Source organism: Octodon degus, unplaced genomic scaffold, assembly GCF_000260255.1.
Source record: "Octodon degus isolate 3935 unplaced genomic scaffold, OctDeg1.0 scaffold00285, whole genome shotgun sequence".
In the NCBI taxonomy this organism is placed as follows: domain Eukaryota; kingdom Metazoa; phylum Chordata; class Mammalia; order Rodentia; family Octodontidae; genus Octodon; species Octodon degus.
The window spans coordinates 679,315-697,979 of NW_004524861.1; the positions used below are offsets into that span (position 1 = coordinate 679,315).

General features: G+C 41.0%; 1 protein-coding gene across 3 annotated transcripts in view; it reads left to right on the forward strand.

Annotated features, from left to right (window-relative positions):
• The window catches only part of Wdfy4 (WDFY family member 4), a 240,968-nt gene that overhangs the window by 126,444 nt on the left and 95,859 nt on the right, over positions 1-18,665 (forward strand). The gene's annotated exons all lie outside the window — the stretch shown is intronic.

An 18,665-nucleotide genomic window follows, 5' to 3' on the forward strand; every position in this document is an offset into this window, starting at 1 on the left:
GGACATGACTTGTGAGGATTACGGGGCTGACACACAATGGAGACAGATGGTCATAGTGACAGTGAGGATGCCAAGTAGAAGGGCATGGTAAGGACACAGCCCAGCCCATCCCTCTGAGTAGCACCAAGGCCAGATGTGGCCCCACACTGGGAACCAAGGGGCAGCCTTCATGAGGAAAGATTCCAACCTGCATTGTTACAGCTCCTGACCTCCGCTACGTGAGTGTGGTTTTTCTTTTTCTTTTTTTTTTTTCAAGTAGTCATTCTCCATATTCCATGTACTCATGATGATTGAATTTAATAAAAACATCACAGTTCAAAAAAGACAAATTAGATACCACCGTTCATCTTAGAAATTAATATGTGAGTGAATTTAACAAGAGATGAATTGCGCTGTGGTGATCCGGTCCCTCCACACCCACACAGAGCCCCAGTTGTTTGTCATTATTGCTGAAAATATGATTATTACTCTGGTATTGCTTGACATTTATTAAGGATCCAGGGGCTGTGTCTCCACAGCAGAGAAAAGTGCAATTATCTGGGCACTCCAGAAAGAGCGTCTCCTGGCCTGAGTCATCTAAACTGACGTTCTCCAAAGACCTGGCTGGGGCTGAGGCGCAGCGCCTGGCCTGTGGCTTGGCACATGCTATGCTTACTTTGTAAAGGGCTGCTCATGTGCACATGTCACATGCATGCATGTGGATGCTGCATGCGCTTTACTGACCTCAGAGAAAACATTTTATGCAATGTTCTCTTTCTTATTAATTGTTTCTGTTGCTGTTAATGAAGATTGAAGCCAGGGCCTTGCACACTCCGGGCAGGTGCTCAGCTACTGAGCCACCACTTCAGCCCAATCACTTCTATTATTTAACCTAATCCAAGTCTCCCCTAGGAACTTGTACCTCAAGACAGATACACCAGCCTTATGTGGAAGCTGCAGAATAGCATGCTGTTGAGGCTTCTCTTCGGCAGCCTTCTCCTCTACAGTTTTGATCTTTGTAGTTTTAGTTGCCCATCATCTGAGCCTAGGAAATTCCAGAAATAAACAGTTTGTAATTTCCAAATTATGACCCAATCTAAGTGGAATGATGAAGCAAGCTCACCTCGTCCAGCTCTGTGCCCTTCAGGGTGCAACCCTGCCTGTCTCTGTCTCTCAGATCCATGCCATGTAGTCTTCCTGCTTGTTAGATACTGAGTAGCTGTCTTTGTTATGAGATTTTTAAATTAAATTAAAGCATCATCAGCCAATGGGTTGTTAGAGTGACTCACGGTATCACAGTGCATAAGTCGCCCTTCTTTTACTTACTAATGACCCCAAATGCGAGAGTATCGATGCCGGCAAGTTAGATATGTTTTATAAAGAGAAGCCTTGACATGCTTCCTGTAGGTGGAAAGGAGAAAGTTCTCAACAAAGAGAACCACAGTCCCTGAGGTTGCAAAGATGGACAGTGAGAACAAATCTTCTGTCCCCGACATTGTGGAGGAGGAAGAGGAAATCCATGTTAGTTTTGCTGTAACACCTCATGCTGTGCAAGTGACAGCTACAGTGTTTGTGTGTGAGTTCTGAATGACATGGGAAAGGTACTAAATTGTGGGTGCTAAGTGCTACTTCTGGAGCTTTCCTTCTGCCACGGGAGGCACACAGGGGCCAGGGGTAGTGAGAGCTACTGCTTCGCCACACCTCGCAGGGCTATGCAGATACAATTTTCTCTGTTGCCCACTGCCTTCCACTGCATGGCACAGTTGAGTCCCCTTCCTCCCCTTCCTCCCAGAGCAGGAAAGGTGACCAGCATGTTGCCCAGGTATCTGCCTCCAACATGGGGAGACACTCGAGTCTTAACTGCAGCCTGTATTTGGCCCAAGAATGCCAGATGCTAAAGAAACCTACATTTGACCCTAAAACAGGATGGTAATAGCTTTTCTTTATGGAATTGTCTGTCTGTGAATATACAGGAACTTTGAAAAATTGTAAAGAAGACAAACTACACTGGACCTTTATATTGTGTCATTCAGTGTTTTAAAATCTATTCATACAGTAGAAATCAAATTGATAATTATATCCCTAAAGTTCCCTTAAATTATCTGTACAAAACACCTCCATTGTTGGTTTTGTCCTTTTGCCTGGCAGCTTCCTAGCATTTTGGAGATCCAAAGTTATTTCCATGTTAAACACAGGGGAAGTGGGTGGCTTGTACAATTTGGGTGGCAAGGTTTCCCAAAAGATACTGGCATGTAAGTACAAGAATTACATTCAGCACAAGGACACTATTCTACCCACAAGAGGAGGTGCACTGGTGTCTTCCTGAGAGAGCAGCAATGTGTGCGCCACTTAGCAGGCTCCTGCTGGACAGAGTGGAAGGCCGGGAGAACTCCTACTGTGCATTCCAGTACACATTTGCAGTATATCATGGTCACATCCTTCGTGGGGAACTAGTGTGTGTGCATATCACAACCTAATTCCTTTTCACTCCTTCTCTCCCTCCTCTTTTCCCTCCCTTCATCTCTTGGTGCCCCTCCCTTCTGCCAAAGATCTATCTCCCTATTTCCTACTATCCGTATTTTATTTTGCCTTTATTATACTTTGATTTTTTCAAGAGAAACACCATGTAATAATATTTACTTATTTATTTATTTACTTAATGGATACAGGGTCTCACTACACAGTTCAGATTCATAGTGATTCTCCTGTCTCAGTGTTCCCAGAGCTGGGGTTACAGGTGTGCACCACCACACACATTTTTGGGGCTCATCCAGGTGGGCATGGCATGTGGTGCCAGTGATTAAATTCAGATCCTTGAGCTTGCCATGCAGGCACTTAGACTGCTGAGCTATCTCCCCAACCCTCCATGTAATACTTAAGCTCATGTGCCTGATTTATTCCTCTTAACATTATGGACCTAAGTACACCCCTTTTTTTTTCTACAAATGACTGAAATTTATCTCACTTTATGGCAGAGTAGTGCTCCATTGTATATAAATACCACATTTTCTTTATCTGTTCATCTGTTGGTAAATATAAAGGCTATTTCCAAGATTTAGCTTTTATGTATTATGTATTTAGCTATTATTGTATTTTTAAACTTTGTCTTTTGAAAGCATTTTGTATTTATCCAATATTTTCATATACTCCCAATAAGATTTCCCCTGCAATTATCCCATACCTCTGTCCAAGCTGAGAAATTTACGCTCATACATTACTGGGAACTAAATTTCAGGCTTCATTTTGACCCCACAAGTTTCACCACTATTCCCTGATTCACCACAGGCTCACACACCACCCTTGGTCATCATCTCTCCATGGTCACCTTCCTCTCCTTGTGTCTGTGGCAGCTTCTCAAACGTTCCTTGTTCCTCAGTGACCTTGATGGCTGTGATGAGTTAGCAAAGCATCTGTCCTTTGAGTTTTCTGAGTTTTCCTTATGATTTTCCTGGGCTCTGGGGCTCTGGGGCTCTGCTAGGCAGATCTTGGAGTGAAGTGGTTCTCTCACTGTGCACCTCAGTGGTCTGTGGCATCTGTGTGACACCTCCACAGAAGACAAGGTCAAGGTTGTATCTGCCAGATTTCTCCACTGTCCCTATGTCCTTTCCAGCCTCAATTAAGTGCTACCCTCTGGAGGGGGTGGGATCTAAGTAAAGTAAATTGCTTGGAAATTTTTATGTAAGGAAACTTTGTCTTTTCCTCCCAACTCATTTATTTACTCAATCTTTTATTTATACCAGTAGGGACTCATCCATATTTATTTCAGAATTGGGCTGTAATCCATTAAACCCATTAAGTTACTCTTCTTGTTGCTTAAATATTCCAACATTTGGCCCACAGGACTGAGCTGGCCCCACTCTTCCTTTCCTTGCAGCTCTCTTGATTTCTTTCCCTGCTCACGAATGTGATCATGCATGTGTGTGTGCGTGGACACACCAGAAACTGAGCCCAAGGCCTTGCACATGCTATGAATACATTCGACCCAGAGGCCCCAGCCCCAGTGTGAGAGGAGTTAAATGGCATATCAGAAACAAATACTCCCTAACCTAATACGTTTGCGATAACAAATGCTCATTTCTCCATGTGCTGCAAGGACATTGGAAATAGGCCAGTGCTTCTGTGGGCCTTTTTCTCATTCAGTGGCCCCAGGATCACAGAACAGCTCCATGTAGGGTGCTGTGTCCCATGAAGAGTAAGGAGAGCTTAGCAGACAGCTCATAGACCTCTGCATGCTTCTCCCTGGCCTCACTGGGCCCAAATGTCATAGGGTCTGGCAATGTTATACACCTGCAAGAAAGAAGGAGCTGGAAACACTGGCCAAAAGCCCCAACACTTATACACTGCCCTTCCATTGTTTTTCTTTCCCATGAAGATCTATACAGATTTAGTTGTTATGATTGCTGCTGCACTGTTTTCTAACTTCCTGTACAAACATCTTGGTATAGCACGAAGGCCTTCTTGTGCTTCTGCATTTCTGACACAAAGGCTGAAGTATGTGGCTGTGCAGGGACTTGTCCCTGAAGCCATCTGCTTGGGGTAGGAGAAGGAAGCTGAAGTCTAGCCTTTGACCCCCTGCCTAAGTCACCCACCCAAAGGGGTGCCCAGGGGCTTCAGGGACAAGTGATAGCCCTTGGAGAGCATGAAGTGTGACAGTTTCATTGCACTCTAGCATGGGGAAGATTACCCTCCTTGCGCCATGTTTAATGACTTCATTTTATGCTACTTTAGGATGGTTGAAGATATTGTTCAATGCATATTTGTGCATTTGTTTTACGATCTTTTGGGGGTGAATTTCTAGTGGTGCAAAAGGTGCATTAGAAGATGCTAGCATGATGCTGTGTGCACTAAAGTGACAGCCCGTAGGTATGGTGCAGATGAACTTCGCCTGCCTCCTGCTGAGCTTGGTCCCAGGCGCTAATGCTCATGGTGCTTGGCTGATGGGACAGGCCTCGTAGCTGTGATCTTAGCACCAACTTTCTGGGTGGAATCTGAGCAGCTGACTTCAGCTACTAGCCTTTCATTTTTGTCAAGCCACTTGACTATGATTACAGAACTAATGATGCTTTAAACAAACATGCGCAATGACTGTCATCAGTGGACAGCAGGTACTTCCTGGGGACAGCATGGATGGGAGTGTCACCAGCATTTTGCCAGCCTCAGGGGTCCTCCAGGCAAGGTGGGCTTCAGAGAGCTGTGGTCTGCCCACTAAAACTGACCCTTCAGGTGGGATGAGTGTCTTTCCTAAGATAAGGCCCATGTCCCACAAAGGCACTGGGACAGCCGGCCCCACACACCCCACTGCCTCCCTCTCTGTCTCCGATCAGCCTTGGGAAGCCTTTGTTCTATTTCAAAGGCTCCCAGAGTCTTTAATGCACTGGCAGTTGCTAAGCAAAAGCCATTTAGTTCCAATAAGCAATGCAGAACTCTACTCTGAATCTGTCCCCGATCAATGTTTCACATTCACTGCTGTCCAGGCAGATGGGCCTCTGTCCTTGAACTGACCCAGATCTCCTTCCTCCTGTCTCTGAGGTCTGATTGGGACAACTTCCCAGGGCATGAATGACTCAGAGGATGGGCAAGTTTGTTTGGCTTTACAGAGATGCACAGTGGAGGAGGGGGTATGGGGCGGGGCCAGGCCACTGCTTCGCATACCCCACTTCCTGTGCCGATGGAGTCCCTGTTCTCCTTGGCCTCAACATTCTCTTTAGTGAAATGGAAGTAATCATAATACACATCATATAAGCTGTGATCACAAAATCTAGTGGATATTTGAATTTTAAAGCTTTATTACAGTAAATGATACTTTGCCATGAATCCCCATGCAAATTCTGCCCTGTGCTGCAAACACCATTATTTCATCCTTTGTGTACTTTCTGAAGCAGTTCTGAAGGCCTCTTTTGTGAATGTCTCTAGTTGTGCTCTCCATGTCCTGAATTGATTAAACAGTTGACCTTTTGTGGCCATTTGACTATGAGGAAGAGCCAGAAGTCATGTTGTGTTATAGCTCCTGGGGAAGGTGGATGAGGATACATCGTTAGATTTTTATTTGAAATTGCTGTAAATGTTTGGAGTTGATTTAAGATATGGAGGTACCTGTGACTAGTGTAACTAAAGACATGATAGAGGATTTCCTGAATTATTTCAGAAAGTGACAAGAATAGTGGGATAAATGTGTTTGAAGCAAGGGGGAGGATTTTGAGGTTGGTTAATGACACTGTGTGGTGAGTTTTTATTTAAACACACTGTATTTTTGAGCGGCCCTGTACTTATGCATATATTACATGTAACATCATCATGTTCCATGTGGCCTGCACATGGAAACCCTCTTAGGTGTAAAGTGCTGTGTGCAGCACTTTAGAGAATCCCTGAGGTGCCCTTGGAAGTGCCCACTCTATTCTCCCTAACTCTTGTGTGTGTCCAAGGCCCAGGCCAGCTTCCAGGGGAGGCAGAGTCCTGTGTTGCCCACCTAATGCTCTCCGGGTACCACCATGCCCATGCTCACATCTGCAGTGTGCTCACCCTTCCATCCAGCCTGTCCAGTGTAACTAAAGGGCCTCTCTCTCTCTCCCACTGCTAGGGTCAGCTCCAAGGGGGCTCTGGCCCTGGAGGTCCAGACACATCAGTGTCCTTCCTCTTTCCTTTACTTGTTTATGTCCCTCTTCCTCCTGGCAGCTTTCATTGTGCCTGCTAATACCCAGGTGACTCTTGGCATCCACACTGGGTTTAGTCCAAAGCTTTCATTGTTGCCAGAAGCCATCAGTGCCCAGCCCCTGGGATGAGTCTCCTAGGAGTCACCAATGACCACTCCTCATGGCAAATCTGACAGTCGTTTTCTGTCCACATCTTGTGGGGCGTCTCTGATACACTGCTCTCAGCACTGACACCACCCTTGCTGCCCACATTTCTCTCTGATGTCCTTACATCTTTCTGTGCCTTCTCCTCAGGGCCAAACTGCACTGTGGTTCTTTAGGCATCTGACCCTGTCCCATTAGCCTCCTCCCTGTATTTGTGCTCCTTGCGGGACCTTGTCCAAGGCCTTATTCCCCCCTTATGGATGTGGAAAGACCCACATTTATCTTGTTTTTGGCTTGTCCCACAGGCTTTCTCCTGGGGGCAGCCAGCTGACCTTTCATCATACAACTGTGCTCTTTCTCTTGTTTCTGTAAACTTTCTTTATTTTTCTCGGGTTATCTCATTTAATTCATTCAGCTAAGCAAAGCTATTGCCATTCTAGGCCCTCACGCAGCTCAGACTTCTCCCCTACCACTTTCCATTGGTCCTTGAACTTGAGTCTTTTGCATCCTTCACCTAATTGCCCCTGTGTTGCCATGGCAACATCAGAAGGGGGCTTCCTGCTACTAGTCCGGCCATCAAAAAATCCACCTTCTAAATCACTGTCAGGGTGATTATTAGAAGCAATAAGTTAAAAAAAATGCTAAAAAAAAGTAGAACTAAAACAGACTTCTGTCTGAAATAAGCCATTCAAACAACATCCACCAGGGAGGGCTTTCTGGTCCAGCTCATGCTGAGGTTCCCTCTTCTGTGTTCCCTGCCATACATACGTCACCTGTGGCTCAGGTTGGCCTTGTTGGCTCCCAACTCTCTGTTCTCTCTGAAATGCTGTAAGACTAGATAAGGGTTCATCTCTGTGCTACAGTACTTGGAAAACAATAGTCACTCAATGCTCGTTTGCTGAAGAGAGATTTGAAACCCAACTTGGAGTATCTGAGTGGGGCATGAACAGCCCAGGGCTGCCACCATTGTAGATGGGGTTGTAATCATGGAAGGATGAAGGACACCAAGCTCCCAGCATTTCCATATGTCTGCAATTTGAAGAGGTCAGCTAGATCATTGTCCTTGCAAGTGATTTTATGTCCACCAATTATATTGGTTTTGTATTCTTTAGTCTTTGCCAATAAACACTTTTTAAACATTTTATCAAGGATAATATACAAAGGGAAAACTGTTCTTCACCTTGGAATGACTAATCTTCAGGTGACCCCTTTGCAGCTTGGAGCATGCTTTCTTCCATTCTCCTGCTATGACCCAGCTTTGGAACATCTCTGCAGGGCAGACAAAGGTGGTACTCGTTAGTAACTTCATGTCACAAACAATGAACTAAGTTCAGAGACACTTGGTGATTTGCCCACGTAAGCCGCTGCCCAGGGTTAGGAGCCAAGTGTGGGCTTCCCTGGTTGAAGGGGACTTCTGTGTTCCCTGCCGGAGCTCCTTGGTCCTGATGCTCACCCTGGGGGGCTTTCCAGCAAGGCCCCTCCTTCTTTGGCAAGATGGCAGTTGCCTTGCTGGGTAAGGCAGCTGCTCTGCTCCAAGTGCCCCCAAGAGTTCTCTGCTTCCTGTCTCCAAAGCACTGTGTCTGGGCTTGTGCCGTAGATGCAGAATTAGTCAAATTCTTCAGCATTTTATGTCACTTGTGATGCTCATAATGGTTGCTTTACTTATAAATGTGTATGAACAATATAACAGCAATATTGAAGAAAATTTTGTAAATAAAAAAGGAAGAAAAGAAAGAAAGAAATCATTATATTCCCACTACTCCAAAACAGAAACTAGATTTAAAAAATTATATTGGTTTTGTATTCTTTAGTTTTCGCCAATAAACACTTTTTAAAAATTTCATCAAGGATAATATACAAAGGGAAAACTGTTCAAGTCACAAATGTGCAGAATAAGAATTTCATCAAAGCAAACACAAGGTTAGATACCCAAATGAAAAGCACAAGGCTAAGGATGTCCCAAGAGCATGCCTGGCCCACGTCCCACTCTAGGGCATAAGCCCTTACCCTTAAAGGTGGCCATTCCCTGGCTTCTAATACCGTACTTCAATTTTGCTATTGTCCACACTTTCAATTTTGTATACATGAAACAACAGCAGGTGTACTCTTGTCTCTTTTAATTCACCTCCAAATTGTGTTTATAAGACTTATTGGGGCCGGGGAGATGGCTCAGTAGAATAAGTGCTTGCCTGGCAAGCGCAAGGGCCTGAGTTCAATCCCTGGTTCTGCAAAAAAAAAAAAAAAAAAAAAAAAAAAGTAGATTTATCATTGTCGTCACATAAAGTAGCAATTCAATCTTTTTTCATAGTGACAAGCAACAGCTCTCCAACTCTTTGGTCTCAGGACCTCCTCACCTTCTGACAAGTTATTGAGTATTCAAAGGGCATTTGTTTGTGTAGCTTTTATTTGTAGATATTTACCATAATAGAAATTAAATAAAATTTAAAAATAATGCATTTGTTAATTTATATAAAATAAGTGTACTAAACCCAGTGTACATAAAATGACATTTTAAAGAAATAACAATATTTTCAACACAAAAGAAAAGAAGAGTGATAATATGTTTTTGTCAATCTCTTTACTGTCTGTAGGGTTTACTAGAAGTCTGCTGGATTCTTAAAGCTACTTTTTCATTCAATCTGTTATAATCCCTTCTTTCCTTCTTCCTTCTCCTCCACTCCCTTCCCCTCCCCTTCCCTTCCTCCTACCATTCCCTCTCCCTCTCCCTCTCACACTCCCTCTCGCTTTCCTTTTCTTTCTTTCTCTCTTACTGAAATATGGAAAGAAAATCTGGCCTCACAGATATGTTCTTAGGAACAAAGGGCTATTTTAATAGCTTTCCAGAAAATTACAGTTACTCTTTTTTTGAAACTACATCAACATTCATCAAGTAGCAATTTCTTAAGAGATACTTAGAATCCTGTCAGTGAACTCTTTCTGCCCTGTGACATTAAGGCTGTTGCCCTTCCATGCACTCTGGGTATTTTACCCACTGTGATTTGATGGCACACATTGGAACACACAACATGTGCTGTGACTGCTTGTACCCTGAGTTTCATAGATCTGCTGCTTGTTGACACATTTCGTTATGAAACATGGAAAAATCATGCTTATGTCACCACCAATCTATCAGAAATATCTTTAGCTGTTGGGTAATTCTCAAGCTTCCAGAGGCAAATAAATACACATTTTCCAAAATTCTAGTATTTGCTTGAAGGCTCCCATTTAATCCCATTTTGGCAGCAAATGCTATCACCTATCTTGAGGTAACAGTTCAGTTGGTTCCCCTACAAGGAAATATCTGCCTAGCACCTAAGTGTTAGTACCTGTATCTTTGTCCATTGGCCATTCTTTCACATAAAAATAATGTTCTCTGACAGAAACTGCTAGCTCAGCTCATAGCTGTAAGGATCACACTACAGCTTTCCCTGAAGATGATGGCTGCCATATTTTGGGGTGTCCAGAAGTATCTTGTGCACTCTTCCCACTGCACTACACGGGTGCTATTAAAGTATGTTCAGAGTTTAGACTTAACAGAATTGCTCACGTGTACTGCTCCCTCAAGGCCAGTGAGGAGGGATGGCTGCTCCTGCTCCCATGAGCAATTGGCTGTGCAGGGTCCATACGATGGTCGCCACATAGGTAGGTAGTGAGAAGACCATGACTGGTGCTACAGCCTGGTTTCCCCGCCATTGCAGCTGGCCCAGGTCTTAATTGCTTTTTTTTTTTGTCTTTGCTGATACAAAATACCCAAAACCCACAAGAGGAAAAGTCTGTTTAGCTCCCAGTTTGTGGAAGCTTCAGTTCATAGTTGGGTGGCTTCAAGGCAGGGTGGCAAGGTAGAGAGGCATCACAGAGGAGAAACAGTTTGTGGTGGGCAGAAGGCAGGAAGGCACCAAAGCAGTGAAGTAGCAACCAGCAAGAGGCGAGTGACCACAGCAACTCTCTCTATGTCCCTTCTGTTTTAGACAGGGTACCCACCATTAGGGCGGGTTGCACTGACACCCAGGGTGGCGCATCCTAATCCTAGCATCTCACCATGACTCCATCTCAGCTCTTGCAAACATTTTCTCCCATACAGAAGCTTATCATAATATCTTCTTCACATGGGCTTTTGCAGAGCAAAGAGTTTTAATGTTGATGGAATACAATTTATGAATTTTTTCTTCTGTGGTGGGTGCTTTTAATGTAAACCCCTTTGCAAAGCCTGAGGTTTTAAAAACTTTCTTCTAAAATGTTTATAGTTCTGCAGTTTACATTTAAATCTGAGAACTATTTAAATTTTCTTCAAGATATGAGACTTAGGTTCATTATGTTGGGGTATGGGTGATCAATCACCTTAACATCTTTTATTGAAAAGTTATCTATTGTATAGCCATAACAACTTCATCAAAAGTCTGTTGAGTACGCATCATGGATGCTGATTTGGGCTCCACTCTGTCCTATCAACTTATGTCTTTCTCTTTTTACTGCCGCATATTCTTGATTAGTGTAATGATATGACAAGACCAGGTAGAATTGTTCCTCTCATTTTATTAATAATTTTCAAAATTATTTAACTCTTCCAGTTCCTTTGCTATTTCGTATAAATTTTAAAAATAAGTTTGTCTTTACACAAAGTTTTGCTAGGACTTTGATAAGAATTGTGTTACACAGATTGATTTGGGGAGAAATGATATCTTAATATGTGGAGTGTTCTAATTTATGAACATAGTATATTTATTTATTTAGATATTCTTTGTTTTTATCTGAATTTTTGTACTTTGAACCATATTGAGTCCTTTATGGCCTGTGTGCATTTTATTAGATATACATATATTACAAAATAGACTCATAATGTTTTTACTTCAGCATCCATTAATAATATTTTGAAACATATTTGATATATGTGTGTTGATCTTGTATGCTGTAACCCTGAGTTTTTCTGTAAATACCTTAAATATATACTTAAGTGAATTGTATTTTGTAAGTGCATTGGAAATTCAGTACAATCTGGACATCAGCAAGTGGAGACAGCTTTATTTCTTTCCCTTTGGTCTGTCTAAGTTTTATTTCTTTTTCATAGCTTATTGCACTGGCTAGAACTTCTAGCACTATATTGAACAAAAACAGTGAAAGTAGATATCCTTGTTTTGTTCTCAGTCTTTAAGAACTAGCATTTGGTGCTCGCTTCGGCAGCACATACACTAAATTAAGAACTAGCATTTGTTATTTCATATTAAACATAGTGCTAACTATAGGGTTTTTAAAGATGTTTTTATCAAAAAATCCTACTTAGTCCTATTTTATTGCAGATATTTTTAACAGAAATGACTTAGAGAGTACTATTCTGCCTCACTTGATGTGATCATGTGATTTTCATCTTTAACTTGCTAATACGGTAGCTTATGTTAATTACTTTTTTATATTCCAGAGCCTTACATTTCTGCCATATAGACCACTTGGACATTATGTAATTCCTTTTATGTACTGCGGAATTCTATTTGCTAATATGAGTATTTTGCTTCTGATTCATGAAGAATCACTTTGTTTGTTTGTATTATTTGGCTTCGTTGTCAGCATGTTGGTAATTTCCAAAACTCTTGAGGAAAGATATTTTCTGTGAACTTAATATCAGTTCTCCCTAAATCAGTTTTAAAGGTTCTCAAGTGAAACCATTTGCATCAGAGAGCTTATTTTTGGTAGTTTTAAATTTTGGATTTAGTTTTCTTAGCGGAGTTGGCCATCTGAATAACTTATTTCGTATGGTGAGTCGTGGTCATTCGTGTTTGACAGTGCATCTGTCCAGATGTGTGTGTGTTTGCTCACCGTCTTCTCCTGTTATCTTTTGTGTAACTGCAAGGTCAGTAGGGTGATAGTTTCTGCTTAAGCCCTGATATTGGTAATTTGTTTATTTTCTCTTTGATTTTTTTCCTAGTCTTTCTATTACAACAGAAATAGAAACACTGAAGTGACACCTAGGATTCCCTGACTTACTGGTGTTATCTAGAAGTATAAATATTATCTCCTCCATTTAAAATGTACTTTTTATATCTTCCTCTACATTCATCAGTGTTATAATTTTGACTTCAGCCATCACCAAATAATGTTGAAGTTTCAATAAAAATAAAAGTCTTGTATTTACCCACATATTGCTTGCTGTATTCTTTATTTCTTCCTGGTGTTTCAGGATTACTTCTTTTGGCTTTTATTTTTTGTTTAAACAATTTCCCCCTGCCATCTTACAAGGGAGCCTTGTGGTCACAAATTCTCTTAACTTTCCTTTATCTGAGATAGCCTTGATTTCTCTTTGAATCAAAAGACTATTTTTTGCTGATTCTGAATTGACAGTTCTTTATTTTTAGCTCATTAAAATTATTCCACTTGCTACTGGAACCCCTGATTTCTGATAGAAAAACTTCACCATTGTTCAAACCTCTTTTCCTCTGTAGGTAATAAAGTGTTATTTCTCTCTTGCTGCTTTCATGTTTTTTTTTTTTTCTTTGTGTTTAGTTCTCAGAAGTCTGACCCTAGTACATCTTGAATTTCTATGGCTTTTTCTTTTTGGGGAACTCTGCTGGTTTTTGAGCCTGTAAGTTTATGTATTCTTTTTTTTTTTTAACTTGGGGACTTTTTTAGTCATTCTTTGAGTAATTTTTGAGCACCACCTCTGTGTCCTTCATGGGATTCTCAGGACACAAACACTAGGTCCGGGGTCCAGTTCCACAGGCTTTAGACACTGAGTACTTCTTCCATTCTGTTTCATTCCTGTCATGGAGGGACGGCTCATGGTTGTCACTCAGACTTCTGGTCCACTGGTCTGTCTTTCCCTTTGTCCCTCCCATTCTGCTCCTCAGCCCAGCCACTTGGAATTTTCCCTATAGTTATTATACTTTTAAATTCTAAAATGTGTATTTGCTTCTGCTTTATATATTTCTCTGATGAAGGTATAGTTACTGACTGATGAGCCTTAATTGTTCCATATGTGCTGTTAATTAGTGGTTGTCAAAGCCTTTTTTATAGTGGCTTTAAGATCTTTGTCAAATAGTTCTAATACTTCAGTCCTCTCACAGCATTGGAGGATTGTTTTCTTTTATTCCATTTAAGATTTTCCTGGTATGAGTCTATGCTATGACACTTCGAATTTTATTATTTTTTAGTACCATTAAACATACTTACTAAGCAACTTTACTTAGACATAATTTTCCAAAAGTAAATAATTGAGTGGTTTCTAGTACATGCACAGATTTGTGCAAACATCACCAAGGTCAATTCAATAATATTTTCATGACCTCAGAAAGATTTTATTATCCCCTCACCTCCAGTCATGAGCCACTGCTAAGCTAGTTTTTTTCTTCTATGGTCATTTTGTATAATGTATAGTTTTTTGAGATTTGCTTCTTTAACTTAGGGTTATGTTCTTAAGCTCATCCATGTTGCAGCATCTGTCACTACTTTTTTTCTTTTTAGGGTAAAATAATACTCTGTACATAGATAGATCACATTGTTTCTCATCAGTTGATGGACCTCTGACTTGGCTAGCTGCAGCTTCTGGCAAAGGTGTGATGTGAGCCATAGGTTTAGTGGAGAGCTTCTTTATAAGGCTGATAAAGTGCCTGTTTTCTCTAGCTAATTGATTAGGTTGTTTGGCACTTTTTTTTTTTTTTTTTTTTTTGGTCACAAATGGGCTTTATAGTTTGTCAGATATTTTTCTATGTCTATTGAAATGATCGTGTGATTTTTATTTTTTACCCTCCTGCTGTGGCATATTACATTATTTTGAAATGTTAAGTGGATCTATCATAAATGGGCTGAGCTGAATCTCACTTGGTAACTGTATGCGATGCTTATATGTTACTGGAATCAATTTGGCAATATTTTATTGAGGATTTTTACATTCAAATTTAACAGATATTGGTTTGCAGGTTTCTCTTTCCTGTGAAGTTTCAGGTTCCTTTTTTTAAATTTTTTTTTTTTTTGTATTTAGACAAGGTATACAGGGTCTCACTAGATCAGATTCGTAGTGATCCTCCTGTTTACAACCTCCTAAATGCTGGGATTAGAGGGTGTGCTCCACCAGGCCCAGTCTCGTTCGTTCGCTGTCTCAGTGCGCCCTGGGGACCTGGCTTGCATGGCAGGCCCAGGGATCAAACTCCTGGCCCCTGTGTCTGCCTAAGCAGGCTCTTTAATCCTCTGAGCTATTTGGCCAGCCCTAAGTTTCAGGTTTCTGTCTGAGGTTCATCACTGACCTTATCTTTGATCTGTTGTTAGTGTAGCTAATTTACCCATCCTGTGGTTATTGTTTTCCTGATCTGTCCTCCCTCATTCTTTCAGTCTCAGTTTGTTTATGTGGTTGAACCTGAAGTGTCCCCTACAGCCAGCACATGTCTGAGTCTTGATTGCTCTTCTATCCAATCTCACAGTCTCTGCTTTTGGACTGGATTGTGTAGCCCACTCACATCTATGATTGGGTTTATGTCTGTGATTGTACTTTTGGTCCTTTATGTATCTCATATCTTCAGTTTTTATATTCTTCTTATATTGCTTTCTTTTGCATTAAGTGAATTTACTATCATGTGGCCTTTGAATCTCCTGATTTCCCCTGCATTAGTTCTGCTCCCTTCCTCTGTGGTGCTCTAGGTTTGCATGTACATCTTACTTCATGAGAGTCGGCTTCACATTCATACTAATTCGCTCCAGTGAGACACAGAAATGTCACTCCTGTGTGTCTCTTATCTCTTCCCTTCATTCTGTGCCATTAGTGTTGTGCGTGTCTATTTATAAATGCTACAAGCCCAACAACATATTCTTGTAAGTTTTCCTTTGTATAACTTCATATATTTCAAATAAACAGAGATGGAAGAAGATCAAGAGTGTACACGAGCCTTTTGTTCTGCTGATGTTCTCGTTTTTGGTTCCTCTTGGTTTTTCCTAGCATCCACCCCTCAGCTATGGTCAAGGATGAAATCTTCATCAGAAGAGCTGTATTTATGGATGGACTTTCAGTTTAAAAATGAGACAGTTTAGATTTTCACATTTTCTTCTAGCATTTTCTTGACAATAGGACTAGTTCTCTCAACTTTTTGAGTGTATTAGCTTAAAATTATTTATAATAATGTTACAATTATTTTACTGCTGTTTTTAGTGGAGACAAGTCTCGCTAATGTAGTTGAGGCCAGCCTTTAGCTTAAAATGTTTATAGGATCTCTGTTAATTTCTCTTTTGTTGTTCTTGTTTCTGTTAATTTATGCTTCTTTCTAATTAGACACATTTTGGGGTTCTAAATGTAATTAGTCTTTCAAGAAATCAATTTTTGTCCTTAAAAGATTTTGTACTATTTTTATATTCTATTTTATTAATTTCTTCTCTTACTTTTACTGTGTTATCAAAGGCATCTGAGAAACCACACAAACTCATGGGCTCTATGTGACATAAAGGCTGGATTTATTTTGTCTGGGTACAGACAGGCTGAAATGGTGAATGCTCTCAGCAGCTGGCCAGAAGAGAAGTGGAGCGTTGCAAGGGCTGGGGATGGGGCTGTGGTCCCAGGGAATCTTGGCGGAATGCTTGGGGTCCAAGCTCCCAGGAGAATCCATGCAGGGGTGGAGATAGCAGTGGGTTTCTTTAGGCAGTCTTCTGTCAGCTGGGGGCAGCAGGGCCCTTTGATGGATTCCTGTTGTTCATAGTGGGCAACACATTTGCTTGAGAGGGTCTTTCTTGGGTCAGACATGACAAACTTTCCTTCTGTTTTCTGTAGTTTTAACTTGATTTTCTAACTTTTACATGCATTTTTTAATTTATAAGCTTTATTTTTAATAAGTAGAATTTTTATAGTTATATTTTTACTGACATTCCCCCAAAAGAGTCTTGATTGTATCATAGGTTTTATTGTGTCATATTTTTATCCAGTTCAAAGTACATTATGCTTTCTGTTTTGTCCTCTTTTTTTTTTTAATTTTTATTTATGTGTGTGTGTGTGTGTGTGTGTGTGTGTGTGTGTGTGTGTGTGGCCAGCTCAGCCCACAAGGGGGCGGGGCTGGCTGGCATGTGGTGCTGGGGGATTGAACCGCAGTCCCTGTGCTTTGCTGAGCTTGTTCTAGGTAGGTGCTTGAGACCACTGAGCCATCTCACCAGCCCGTTTTGTTCTCTTATTTGACCATTGAATTACTTAGAGATTATTGCTGGATTTTGAAGCATTTTTGATATTTTATTTTATTTTATTTCTACTATGTTCAGAAAATACTTTTTTTGATAATTTAAATCATTTGAGATTACTTTATACTTATGTCCCACTATATGATGAATTTTAGTCATTATTCCATTTGACTACATTTTTTAAAACTATATTTTTTGCCTTGGATTAATTCATTTGCTTGTTTTGTTCTTCAAATACTCTACATTTCTGCCTTTCATATTCATTTCCATTGTTCATTCCTGAAGGATGAGTTATGATCTGCTCTATTACTGTAAATTTCTTGATTTCTCTTTTTAATTCTGTCATTTTACATATAAAGCATTTAAGAAAGTATTAGGTGGTTTCCACTTAGTGTTTATTTTTTCAGGGCTTTCTATCCCTTATGATAAAGCATCCCTTTTCTGCCTATGAACACCTCTTGCCTTGAAATCTACTTCATGTCCCATCTCACAGCCTTAGAGCTCTTTCAGTTAGGCTTTGTATGGTTTATCTTTTTCTATTCAACTTCCTATGGGAGTTTTTAGGGGTGTCTTTTGGAAGCAGCAGTTACAGCACTTAGCTTCTACTCTTTACTAAACTTGACTTTGTTTACATTTAATTTGAGGCGCTTAATCCATTTGTGTTCAATATACTTAATAATATTTTTAGTAAATTTAATCTGTTTTAATGTTTACTTTCTATTTGTAGTGCCTTTTAAAAATTTTTTGGCACTCTTTCAACACATTATCAATTGTTTTTCATTGTTTCTCTTTATTTTATATTAGCTGAAAGTTGCATATTCTTTCATTAGATTTTGATTTTTTATTGTAGAGCAGTGGTCCCAAACCTTTTGACTCCAGGGACTGATTTTGGGGAAGACATTTATTTTCACAGACTGGGGGGTGGGGGATGGGTGTCGCACTACACTTATTGTGCACTTTATTTCTATTATTATTATTATTATTATTATTATTGTTATTATCATTATACTATGTTGTAATGTATAGTGAAATAATTGCAAAATTCATCATAGTGCAGCTCAATGGGAGCCCTGAGCTGGTTTTCCTGGAGCTGGACGGTCCCATCTGGGAGCAGTGGAAGGCAGTGACACTGGACGCATCTACCCCTTCACCTCCTTTTGGTTGCTGTCACTGCAGAAAACTTTGCTTTCTAAAGAAAGATCAGGAATGGAAGCCCTTCCCAGGGCTTTTATAACAGTGGCAGGGTAGTATGCCAGGACGTGTGGAGACTTGAAGCGTCTCAGACACACTGCTTTCATTTCCAATCTCAAGTAGTGGATCCATTCAAGCTCAGACAAGGTCGTTTCACCCGGCTTATTCACAAATGCGTCGTGGATCCAGCCTTCCCGGTTGGGGGCACAGTCACACAGGTGTGCATGTCTTTGCATGTGAGTGGACCGCAAGGGTAGAGTCTCTCCATGTGCAAGTTAATGCCCACGAGTGTGTTTCTGTTAGCGCACATCCCTGCATGGGTGAAGTCTGTCTGTGTGGAGTTACCCATGTACAGGATGTGCAGAGTTCAGCCCACGAGGGGGGCCCACACCAGCGACACTGCCTGCACACGTGTAGGGATACATTAGCATGTGAGTGAGCTCACAGGGATGAAATCTGTTCATGTGACTGTGACTGACTTGACCAAATTCCGTGTCTGCAAGTTGTGCTGATTGCTTGAGGAAGTGCCGACCTAGACTTGCAAGTATCACTGAGCTGTGGCTTCTC